We start from the raw sequence: 13663 nt of genomic DNA on the forward strand, positions 1-13663 counted from the left end.
TTTTTCGCATGTGTAACGTGTATGCCGTATCTTCTGCATGCATACTTGAATAAAGCGGGAGCAGCCCGCGCAAAACTACAGAACACTGGTAGTTCGATCCAACTTTCGAATTCCGGGGTACTGTACATAAAATTTGGTCGCATACGTGAATACAGCGCGCGGATACCGGGTAAAACCGCTGAACACTGGTAGTTCGGTCAAACATTCGAATCTCTGCGAGCGGGCTGGCTGCATGGGTGTTTTCCTGATTTTCCGCATGTGTATAGTGTATAAAGTGATTTCTGGATGCATATGTGATAAAAGTGGGCGCAGCCTGCTCAAAACCTCTTAACGCTGGTAGTTCGATCCAACTTTCGGTATCGGCGAACGAGCTGGCTCCCCGGGTGTTTTCTTGCTTTAACTCATGTGTATCGTTTATGCAGTATCCTCTCCATGCTTATGTGTACAAAGCGGGCGCAGCCCGGTCCACAAAATCGCTGAACACTGGTATTTCGGTCCTACTTTCGAATTCCGGGGTACTGTATATAAAATTTGGATGCATACGTGAATACAGCGCGCGGATACCGGGTAAAACCGCTGAACGCTGGTAGTTCGCTCAAACTTTCGATTCTCGGCGAGCGGGCTGGCTGCATGGGTGTTTTCGTGATTGTTCGCATGTGTATCGTTTATAAAGTATCTCATGGATGCATACGTGAATAAAGCGGGCACAGAATACTGGTAATGCGGTTCTGGTAATGCGGTAATTTCGAATCCCGACGAACTGGCTGGCTCCATGGGTGTTTTCGTGATTTTACGCATGTGTATAGTGTATGGAGTATCTTCTGGGTGTATATGTGAATAAAGCGGGCAGAGCCCGCGCAAAGCCACATAACACTGGTAATTCGGTCCAACTTTCGAATACCGGCGAACAGGCAGGCTCCATGTTTGTTTTCGTGATTTTACGCATGTGTATCGTTTATGCACCATCTTCAGCATGCATACGTGAATAAAGCGGGCACAGCACGCGCAAAATCGCTGAAAAATTGTATTTCGGTCCAACTTTCGAATCGGCAGCGGGCTGGCTGGAGGGGTGTTTCCGTGATTTTACGCATGTGTACGGTGTACGCAGTATCTTTTGCATGCACACGTGAACACTGTTTTGGGCGGGCTCCCGCCCAAAAGCGCTGAACACTGGTATTTCGCTCCAAATTTCGAATACCCGCGAAAGGTCTGGAAGCATGGGTGTTTTCGTGATTTTCCGCATATGTATAGTGTATGCGGTAACTTCTGGATGCATAGGTGAAAAAAGCGGGGGAAGCCCGCGGAATGCCGCTAAAAAATGGTAGTTCGGTTCAACTTTTCAATACCGGCCAAATTTAACATAGGATATCTTTTAAAAACGAACAATGATAAGCGGGCTCTAGCCCGCTCAGCTGGCGGGCTTGCCCGCTAGTCTATACTATTAAAATCTGTGTGCCTCTGTCTGTTTGTGTGTTTGTAACATCATCTTCTCAAGAACGGCCGGGTGTAGAGCTTAGCGGAAGGTACCGTTGGATTCAGAATTCCCGTGGCTCGCCATATTGACCATCGGCATCTTCGTGCGACTTTAATTAGCCGAGATATTAATTAAAAACTGCTTTTTCCCCTACGTTTCCCTACGTTTTGCACTTTTTGGTCGGGTTTCCCCTATTTTAGGGATTTGGCCAAGTGCCAAATTCGTTTTTCTCGAATAACTACGGAACGGCTCCGAGTTGAGATTCGAAACGCATATCACCGTATTCGAAAAAAATCAACGAATCTATCGATACCGGTCCCATCTTCGTACGACAATAATCGGCGGAGTTATTAATTAAAAACTGCGAAAACGTTATTTCATTTTTCGGAGTGGCAACTGTCTCGGAATTAGCTGAGTTAAAATTGCTTTTTCGGAAGGGCCGGGGGGGGGGGACATTTGCTTCCGCTGGAGATTTGTGCCGGCGAAAGGTCACGTGTCAATTTCTTTTTTCTTAAATATCTATGGAACGGCGCTGAGTTGGAATTCGAGACAGGTATCTCCGGATTCTAAAAAATTCTGCGAATCCATTGATACCATTCTCATCTTCGTACGACTTTAATCAGCCGACATATTAATTAAAAATTGCGAAAACGCTAATTTTCGCGCTCATTTTTCCGATTGCAACAGAATCTTGAATGGCCGGAAATAAAAGTCAAGGTTAAATTCTGAATTTGAATAAAGCACGCGATTGCATGTTAACTCACTGTATTTTGAAAATATTTCGTTAATGTAGGTATTTTAAATAAATAGCTGCTTTTTGCTATTTTTTTTATTTCAGGTTAGGATAATTGCCGCGATGTGTTATTGCCACGTTATTTCTTTTATCGATATTGTGTAAAAGTTGTTATATTACATTAAATTTAAATGATGACGTTCCTGAAGTTGTACAACTTTAATTAGCTGAGATATTAATTAACTTAAAATTGAAGCCCTATTTTTTAAAATATGTTATTATTTTTTGGAATAATAAATTTAATCTTTTCGAATAATATATTTTTTCATGGTTTTGGTTACGTCCACTTAATTTACATATCCTTTTTGAATTTAAATGATATTGTGAATTAGTTGGCAGCAATAATAATTATTTTAACGTCTTTTTTACAATTAAAATTTAATTGAATATTAGCTTTATACGAATAGAGAATACTTCTTAAACTCAAATGTCACTCCTTGCAGCAGTGGTGCTGTTGTTGTAGTTTGGTTTATGTCATTGTTAAGTGGGTTAATCTACAATCAATGACAATAGCTACTATTTTTCAATATTTAAAATTTAATTTTGAATTTTCTTTTTTTTAGATGAAATTTTTTTTCCAGATTTTTAAAAAAGAAATTCAAATTACTATTTAAAATACGAATTTAAGTATTGATTAAAAATGTTTTTTCGCTCAGGGTTTAAAAATGAATATGCGTTCCTTGGAGATGGCATATGGAAATCTTTCTTATTATAAATAATTATGAATTATTAATTTCATTAATATATATATAGATACAATTTTGTGTGTGATTAAGTTGAAGTTTATCAAAAATTGAGGGATTTTTAATAACGAATATACTGTTTGAATAATGAAAGCGAAATGTTTCGCGAATACACTTTCTAACAGGGCCCATTAGCGGCTGAGCGGTAAAGGCACTGAACACTGGTAGCGAGCGGGCTGGCTGCATGGGTGTTTTCGTGATTTTCCACATGTGTATAGTGTATGGAGTATCTTCTGGATGCATACATGAATAAAGCGGGCGCAGACAGCGAAAAACCGCTGAACACTGGTAGTTCGGTTCAACTTTCGAATCCCGGCAAACGGGCTGGCTCCCTGTGTGTTTTCGTGATTTTACGCATGTGTATCGTGTATACAGTATGTTCTGGATTCATATTTGAATAAAGCGGGCGCAGCCCGCGCAAAACCGCTGTACACTGGTAGTTGAGTGCAACTTTCGAATACCCGTTAAAGGGCTGTCTGCATAGGTTATTTCGTGATTTTACGCATGTGTTAACAAGTATGCAGTATCTTGTGCACGCATACGTTAATAAAGCGGGTGCAGCCCTCGCAAAACCGCTGAACACTGGTAGTTTGTTCCAACTTTCGAATCCCGGCGAACGGGCTGCCTCCATGGGTGTTTTCGTGATTTTACGCATGTGTATCGTGTATGCAGTGTCTTCTCGATGCAGAAGTAAATAAAGCGGGCGCGAAACCGCTGAACGCTGGTAGTTCGGTTCAACTTTCGAATCCCGGCGAAAGGGCTGGCTCCCTGTGTGTTTTCGTGATTTTACGCATGTGTATCGTGTATACAGTATGTTCTGGATTCATATTTGAATAAAGCGGGCACAGCCCGCGCAAAACCGCTGTACAATGGTAGTTGAGTGCAACTTTCGAATACCCGTTAAAGGGCTGTCTGCATAGGTTATTTTGTGATTTTACGCATGTGTTAACAAGTATGCAGTATCTTGTGCACGCATACGTTAAGAAAGCGGTTGCTGCCCTCGCAAAACCGATGAACACTGGTATTTCGGTCCAACTTTCGATCCCGGGGAGCGGGCTGGCTGAACGCGTGTTTACGTGATTTTCCGCATGTGTAAGGTGTATGCAGTACCGTATGGATGCATACGGGAATAATCCGGTTAAAACCGCTGGACACTGGTAGTTCGTTCCACCTTTAGAATACCGGCCAAATTACATTAGGAACTCTTATATATAAGAACAATGATAAGCGGGCTTCAGCCCGCTCAGCTGGCGGGCTTGCCCGCTAGTCTATACTATTAAAATCTGTGTGCCTCTGTCTGTTTGTGTGTTTGTAACATCATCTCCTCGGGAACGGCTGGGTGTAGAGCTTAGCGGAAGGTACCGTTGGATTCAGAATTCCCGTGGCTCGCCATATTGACCATCGGCATCTTCGTGCGACTTTAATTAGCCGAGATATTAATTAGAAACTGCTTTTTCCCCTACATTTCCCTACGTTTTGCACTTTCTTTCACGGGTTTTCCCTATTTTAGGGATTTGGCCGAGTGCCAAATTCGTTTTTCTCGAATATCTGCGGAACGGCTCCGAGTTGCGATTCGAAACGCATATCCCCGTATTCGAAAAAAATCAACGAATCCATCGATACCGGTCCCATCTTCGTACGACAATAATCGGCGGAGTTATTAATTAAAAACTGCGAAAACGTTATTTCATTTTTCGGAGTGGCAACCGTCTCGGAATTAGCTGAGATAAAATTGCTTTTTCGAAATTGCGCCGGGGGGATGACAATTGCTTCCGCTCGAGATTTGTGCTGGCGAAAGGTCACGTGTCAATTTCTTTTTTCTTAAATATCTATGGAACGGCGCTGAGTTGGAATTCGAGGCAGGTGTCTGCGGATTCCAAAAAATTCTACGAATCCAATGATACCATTCTCATCTTCGTAGGACGTTAATCAGCTGAGATATTAATTAAAAACTGTGAAAACGCTAATTTTCGGGCTCATTTTTCCGATTGCAACAGTTTCTTGAATCGCCGCAGATACAAATCAAGGTTATATTCTAAAGTTGAATAAAGCACGCGATTGCATGTTACCTAACTGTATTTTAAAAATATTTCGTTAATGTAGGCATTTTAAATAAACAGCTGCTTTTCACAATTTTTTTTTAATTTCAGGTTAGGATGATTGTCACGTTAATTCTTTTATTGATATTGAATAAAAGTTATTATATTACATTAAATTTAAATGATGACGTTCCTGAAGTTGTACAACTTTAATCAGCTGGGATATTAATTAAAAAATCTGAAAAAGCTATTTTTTAAAAATATGTTGTTATTTTTTTAATAATAAATTTGATTTTTTGGAATAATATATTTTTTTATGTTATTAGATACGTGCACTTAATTTAGATATTATCTTTTAATGCAAATGATATTTTAAATAAGTTCGCACCAATAAAAGTTAAATTCACACTTTTTTTTTTTTTTTAGATTAAAGATTTTTCTTTGCTCCTTTGAGATGGTATACGGTAACTTTCGAATCCCGGTGAGCAGGCAGGCTACACTCATGTTTTTTGTGATTTTACGCATATCTGTTGTGTATGCAGTGTCTTCTGGATGCATAAATGAATAAAGCTGAACTCTGGTAGTTCGGTCCTAATTTCGAATCCCGGCGAACGGGCTGGGTCCATGGGTGTTTGCGTGATTTTACGCATGTGCCTCGTGTACGCAGCATCTTCTGGATGCATAAGTGAATAAAGCGGCCGAAATTCGCTCAAAACCTCTGATTACTGGTAGTTCGGTCCAACTTTCGAATCCAAGCGACCGTGTTGGCTCAATGTGTGTTTTCGGGATTTTTCGCATGTGTAACGTGTATGCGGTATCTTCTGCATGCATACTTGAATAAAGCGGGAGCAGCCCGCGCAAAACTACAGAACACTGGTAGTTCGGTCCAACTTTCGAATTCCGGGGTACTGTACATAAAATTTGGTCGCATACGTGAATACAGCGCGCGGATACCGGGTAAAACCGCTGAACACTGGTAGTTCGGTCAAACATTCGAATCTCTGCGAGCGGGCTGGCTGCATGGGTGTTTTCCTGATTTTCCGCATGTGTATAGTGTATAAAGTGATTTCTGGATGCATATGTGATAAAAGTGGGCGCAGCCTGCTGAAAACCTCTTAACGCTGGTAGTTCGATCCAACTTTCGGTGTCGGCGAACGAGCTGGCTCCCCGGGTGTTTTCTTGCTTTAACTCATGTGTATCGTTTATGCAGTATCCTCTCCATGCTTATGTGTATAAAGCGGGCGCAGCCCGCTCCACAAAATCGCTGAACACTGGTATTTCGGTCCTACTTTCGAATTCCGGGGTACTGTATATAAAATTTGGATGCATACGTGAATACAGCGCGCGGATACCGGGTAAAACCGCTGAACACTGGTAGTTCGCTCAAACTTTCGAATCTCGGCGAGCGGGCTGGCTGCATGGGAGTTTTCGTGATTGTTCGCACGTGTATCGTTTATAAAGTATCTCATGGATGCATACGTGAATAAAGCGGGCACAGAATACTGGTAATGCGGTTCTGGTAATGCGATAATTTCGAATCCCGACGAACTGGCTGGCTCCATGGGTGTTTTCGTGATTTTACGCATGTGAATAGTGTATGGAGTATCTTCTGGGTGTATATGTGAATAAAGCGGGCAGAGCCCGCGCAAAGCCACATAACACTGGTAATTCGGTCCAACTTTCGAATACCGGCGAACAGGCAGGCTCCATGTTTGTTTTCGTGATTTTACGCATGTGTATCGTTTATGCACCATCTTCAGCATGCATACGTGAATAAAGCGGGCACAGCACGCGCAAAATCGCTGAAAAATTGTATTTCGGTCCAACTTTCGAATCGGCAGCGGGCTGGCTGGAGGGGTGTTTTCGTGATTTTACGCATGTGTACGGTGTACGCAGTATCTTTTGCATGCACACGTGAACAATGTTTTGGGCGGGCTCCCGCCCAAAAGCGCTGAACACTGGTATTTCGGTCCAAATTTCGAATACCCGCGAAAGGGCTGGAAGCATGGGTGTTTTCGTGATTTTCCGCATATGTATAGTGTATGCGGTAACTTCTGGATGCATAGGTGAAAAAAGCGGGGGAAGCCCGCGGAATGCCGCTAAAAATGGTAGTTCGGTTCAACTTTTCAATACCGGCCAAATTTAACATAGGATATCTTTTAAAAACGAACAATGATAAGCGGGCTTCAGCCCGCTCAGCTGGCGGGCTTGCCCGCTAGTCTATACTATTAAAATCTGTGTGCCTCTGTCTGTTTGTTTGTGTGTTTGTATCATCATCTTCTCAGGAACGGCCGGGTGCAGAGCTTAGTGGAAGGTACCGTTGGATTCAGAATTCCCGTGGCTCGCCGTATTGACCATCGGCATCTTCGTGCGACTTTAATTAGCCGAGATATTGATTAAAAACTGATTTTCTCCCTACATTTCCCTACGTTTTGCACTTTTTGGTCGGGTTTTCCCTGTTTTAGGGATTTGGCCAAGTGCCAAATTCGTTTTTCTCGAATAACTACGGAACGGCGCCGAGTTAGAATTCGAAACGCATATCACCGGGTTCCAAAAAAATCAACGAATCTATCGATACCGGTCCCATCTACGTACGACAATAATTGGCGGAGTTATTAATTAAAAACTGCGAAAACGTTATTTCATTTTTCGGAGTGGCAACTGTCTCGGAATTAGGTGAGATAAAATTGCTTTTTCGAAAGCGCTGGGGGGGGGACAATTGCTTCCGCTCGAGATTTGTGCCGGCGAAAGGTCACGTGTCAAATTTCGTTTTTCTTAAATATCTATAGAACGGCGCTGAGTTGGAATTCCAGACAGGTGTCTCCGGATTCTAAAAAATTCTGCGAATCCATTGATACCATTGTCATCTTCGTACGACTTTAATCAGCCGAGATATTAATTAAAAACTGTGAAAACGCTAATTTTTACTCTCATTTTTCTTGAACGGCCGGAGATAAAAATCAAGGTTAATATTCTGAAGTTGAATAAAGCACGCGATTGCATGTTAACTCACTGTATTTTGAAAATATTTCGATTATGTCAGTATTTTAAATAAACAGCTACTTTTTCTATTTTATTAATTTCAGGTTAAGATAATTGACACGATATGTTATTGCCATGTTAATTCTTTATTGATATTGAGTAAGAGTTGTTATATTACATTAAATTAAAATGATGACGTTCTTGGAGTTCTATAACTTTCAACAGCTGAGATATTAATTAAAAAATCTGAAAGCGCTATTTTTTTTAAATATGTTATTATGCTTTGGAATAATTAATTTTTCCGAATGATATATTTTTTCATGGTTTTAGGTACGTCCACTTAATTTACGTGTCGTGTTATATATTTCTGTTAGGTTTTTTTTTTTTTTTTTTTTTTTCAATATTTAAAATTTACTTTTGATTTGTTTCTTTTTTAGATTAAATATTTTCTTTACAGATTTTTAAAAGAGAAACTGAAATTACTATTTAAAATACTAATTTAATTTTTGAATAAAATTATTTTTCGTTCAGGGTTTTAAGTTGAATATGTGTGTTCCTTGGAGATGGTATATGGAAACTTTTATTATTAGAAATAATTACGAATTATTAATTGCATTAATATAACATTTTGTGTGATTATGTTGAAGCTATAAAAAGTAAAGGAATTTTAATAATGAATATACTGTTTTAATAAACAAACCCGAAAATTTTCGCGATTACACTTTCTACAACAGCCCATTAGCGGCTGAGAGGTAAAGTCACTGAACAATGGTAGTTCCGTTCGGGGTTTTAAATTGAACATATTTTCCTTGGAGATGGTATATGGAAACTTTTTTTATTATAAATAATTATGAATTATTAATTGCATTAATATATATATTGATACAATTTTTTGAGTGATTATATTGAAGTTTATAAAAAATATAGGAATTTTAATAACGAATCTACTGTTTCAATAATAAATGCGATAATTTTCGCGATTACACTTTATACAACGGCACATTCGCGGCTGAGCGGTAAATTCACTAAACACTGGTAGTTCGGTCAAACTTTCGAATCAGGGTGAACAAGCGCGCTGCATAGGTGTTTTCGTTATTTTCTGCATGTGTAACGCGTATGCAGTATCTTGTGCATGCACACGTGTATAAAGCGGGCTCAGCCTGCGCAAAACCACCGAACACTGGTAGTTCGGTCCTACTTTCGAATCCCGGCAAACGGGCTGGGTCCGTGGGTGTTTGCGGGATTTTACGCGTATGCATAATTGAATAAAGCGGTCGAACTTCGCGCAAATCCGCTGAACATTGGTAGTTCGGTTCAACTTTCGAATCTCGGTTAACGGGCTAGCTGCATAGGTGTTTTCGTGATATTCCGCATGTGTATAGTATATGCAGTATTTTCTGGATGCATATGCGAGTAAAGCGGGCGCAGTCCGCGCAGAACCGCTGAGCACTGGTAGTTCGGTCCTACTTTCGAATCGCGGAAAACGGGCTGGGTCCATGGGTGTTTGCGCGATTTTACGCATGTGTACCGTGTATGCAGTATCTTCTGGATGAATAGGTGAATAAAGCGGATGAATCCCGCGAAAAAATGTTGAATGCTGGTAATTCGGTCCAACTTACGAATCCCGGCTAGCGGGTTGGCTGATTGCGTGTTTTCGTGATTTTAGGCATGTGTATCGTATACGGAGTATCTGCTGGATGAATACGTGAATAAAGCAGGCGTAACCCGGTCAAAACCGTTGAACGCTGGTAGTTCGGTCCAACTTTGAATCCCGGCCAACACACTGACTCTATGTGTGTTTCAGTGATTTTCCGCATGTGTAACGTGTATGCATTATCTTCTGAATGCGCACGGGAATAAAGCAGGGGGAACAAGCGCAAAACCCCTGAACACTGGTAGTTCGGTCCAACTTTCGAATCCACGCGACCGTGTGGGCTCAATGTGTTTTTTCGTGATTTTCCGCATGTGTAACGTGTATGCAGTATCTTCTGCATGCATACTTGGATAAAGCGGGAGCAGCCCGCGCAAAACTTCTGAACACTGGTAGTTCGGTCCAACTTTCGAATTCCGGGAAACTGTACATAAAATTTGGATGCATACGTGAATACAGCGCGCCGATACCGGGTAAAACCGCTGAACACTGGTAGTTCGGTCAAACTTTCGTATCACGGCGAGCGGGCAGGCTGCATGGGCGTTTTCGTGATTTTCCGCATGTGTATAGTGTAAAAAGTGTTTTCTGAATGCACATGTGATAAAAGCGGGCGCAGCCTGCTCAAAACCTCTTAACGCTGGTAGTTGGATCCAACTTTCGGTCCCGGCGAACTGGCTGGCTCCCCGGGTGTTTTCTTGCTTTAACGCATGTGTATCGTTTATGCAGTATCTTCTCCATGCATATGTGAATAAAGCGGGCGCAGCCCGCACAAAGCCGCTGAACACTGGTATTTCGGTCCAACTTTCGAATTCCGGGGTACAGTATACAAAATTTGGATGCATACGTGAATACAGCGTGCGGATACCGGGTAAAACCGCTGAACACTGGTAGTTCGGTCGAACTTTCGAATCTCGGCGAGCGGGCTGGCTGCATGGGTGTTTTCGTGATTTTCCGCATATGTATAGTGTATAAAGTGTTTTCTGGATGCATATGTGATAAAAGCAGGCGCAGCCTGCTCAAAACCTCTTAACGCTGGTAGTTCGATCCAACTTTCGGTCCCGGCGAACGAGCTGGCTCCCCGGGTGTTTTCTTGCTTTAACGCATGTGTATCGTTTATGCAGTATCTTCTCCATGCATATGTGAACAAAGCGGGCGCAGCCCGCGCATAGCCACTGTACACTTGTAGTTGGGTCCAACTTTCGCATAACGGCGAAATTACGATGGCAACTCTTATACACACGAACAATGATAAGCGGGCTTCAGCCCGCTCAGCTGGCGGGCTTGCCCGCTAGTTTTAATATTTAAAATCTGACTAAAATTTTTTTCGTGGTTTTAAATTGAATTTATATTTCTTGGAGATGGTATATGGAAAGTTTTCTTATGATAAATTATTATTATTATATATATATATGTATAAACTAACTTTTTTAGATTATTAAGTTGGATTATTCTATTAGTGAAATTACGTTTATAGTCTCAATTATTATCGTTTGACGAAACGCGCTATAGATATTAACTTGGTTCGCGTTTTGAGCTGCTTTTCCCTTGATAAATCCGGCTCAAACCTCGAGTTCATCCTCGAGGTTGAGCCTGAATCATTTGTTGCAATTTTTTGTACATATTTACTGTGTATTTGAAATGCATTTAATTTTTTACAAGAGTTCTTTTTTAAATTCTTTGTGCGTTAAAATTTCTTTATTTTTTCTTACCCTTTTTGATTTTGAAGTTATCTCAATTTGTCATTTTTACATTTAGTTTGTACACTATAGCTTTTACTTCTTTAATATTGTTTCTAGTTGTTACATGCTTTTACATTTTTGCTAAGGAAGTATAGTGTCAAATGTATTTTTTTAGCATTAGCTTTTTAACATTCCTCTTACTTATAAAGAAGTGCGATTTGGAAGAAAGGGCTCAAAAGGAAGTCGGATTATTTTTCGCAGCAAAAAAATATAGTTAAAAATATCAACGGTAGAGGGCGCTGACGACCCGAAACACAATGAACAGGAAAACAGTACCCTCCATTCATTTACTCTTGCAATAACAATTGTTCAATATGACCTCCAGAACATTGTACGACACAACTAAGGCGACTCACAACGCCCGTTACAGCTGAATGCTACATGTCGGAATGAATTGCAAAAACCTCACGACAGAGAGAATCTTTGAGTTCAGCCGATGTTGAAGCGGATGAACGATACTACACAACTGATTTTAAATAGCCCCACAACCAGAAGTCGACCGGAGTGATGTCGGGCGATCTTGGAGGCCATGCGATCTTGCAACCTCGACTGGTCACTACGTCTTCACCAAAGGTACTCAATAGGAATCTTTTACTGGATTGGCATAGTGTGGCGGTTCGCCATACTGCATAAGGCTTATTATAGATAACACAACTCTTTGATTTAATGCGGGCGTGACTCTGTCTCGCAAAAGAGTTACTGTGCACGTTTACCAGGCAAATATGGGACACGGTTCTTCAAAGAAGACTGGTCCGACAGTTAAAGATGAAGAGAAGCGGGCCGGATGCAATAACATTGTCGTGTATTCACGAGGACTGGACGTCGCCCATATATGAGTGTTCTGAGTGTTAACATCCCCGTGTAGTATGAAGTGCACCTCATCCGTCCAGATAACGTTGAACAACCACTGAAGGTAGCTTTCAAATCTTGCCGTATCCCACTCGGCAAATGATTCCCTCATAGCTGTGTCTCACTTATGCAGTGATTGCAATTAATATTGATAGAGCTGCAATATCCCGCGTAGGATACGTCGAATCGATGAGTGAGGCACATCCAATATCCTTCCAGCTTTGCGAGCATTGTTAACCCTGTGAAGGATTCCGCCGCTATATCATCCATAGTGATTTCCACCGCAGTAATTCGGCCCTTCCCCAACGAGGCTCTTTCACTTCGTGGCCGATCCTAGAAACGACCAGTTTCTTCGAACCGTTTGACAAACTTCAGTATTCCAGAACACGATATGGGGCCATTCTTTGTCTCCAGTTCTTCCGCCGTGCAAAATTTTCGCTACACAACAGTTGCTGACTCTCCGTTCAAATAGGACAACTGCACCAACAACGCTCGCTCGGGCAAAGATAACATTCTGAAAGCGAAAGAGAAATCCTCCCCCTTTTTGTGGAACGGTGTTTGATACACCTGGATGCCTAAGCTGACACTTTACCCCAAATCGAACATAGTTGAACGTTTCAAAATATTTTAGAAAGTAATTTATTTGAGATATTGTAATTTTTTTTAAATTTAAATTTTGAAGAGATTCATGCACTGTCAATTCAAGCCTCAAAGCTGTGTAACTGCATCTGTGTTATCGGGAGAAATACTCGAGTATCACGGTCTTTTATTGCAAAATTAATTTGCATAATTCTGCCGAATCTTTGGCATGTCAGCACTTTCTACCGGTGACATTTTTAACTAAAGTTTTTTTGCTGCTAAAAAAAGTCCGACTTCCTTTTGAGCCCTTTCTTGCAAACCTCAATTCTTGATCATAATTTCTTGCTTTTTTATGAATTTTTAATGTTTAACGAACTTTTGGCTCACCTTGTATATAAATTAACTATAGTATGTATCTTCTTTTATTTATTTATTTATTTATTATTATTATTATATCTTACCCAGACGGGAGTGCGTCTGAAAAATCTAAGATATTTTCCGAATTATTAATCATTCTGAAGTAATTAATTTTAACAACTAAATGCATAGTCATGTTGTTAATAAGTCGATGTCCATTGTTAAAAGAAAAACATCTGACGCGGACAGTCCACGACTTCCTTGTATGGCCTATTAACGGCCTTGTACAATCTGATGGGCCAAATGGACTTTCCTTGTACGGCTTATTATTAAATTATGCACATTTTTTGCTGCATTTCATTTAAAGTTTATTTTCCCGTATTTCATTTTAGATATATTTTTCATTCAGTTCAGTTTTTACTTCGCGGCAAGGAAAAAGTAAATAAAAACTCAAAAC

The sequence above is a fragment of the Stegodyphus dumicola genome, chromosome 11, assembly GCF_044657685.1.
Source record: "Stegodyphus dumicola isolate Sdum_Otavi_A_Nest chromosome 11, ASM4465768v1".
NCBI lineage: Eukaryota > Metazoa > Arthropoda > Arachnida > Araneae > Eresidae > Stegodyphus > Stegodyphus dumicola.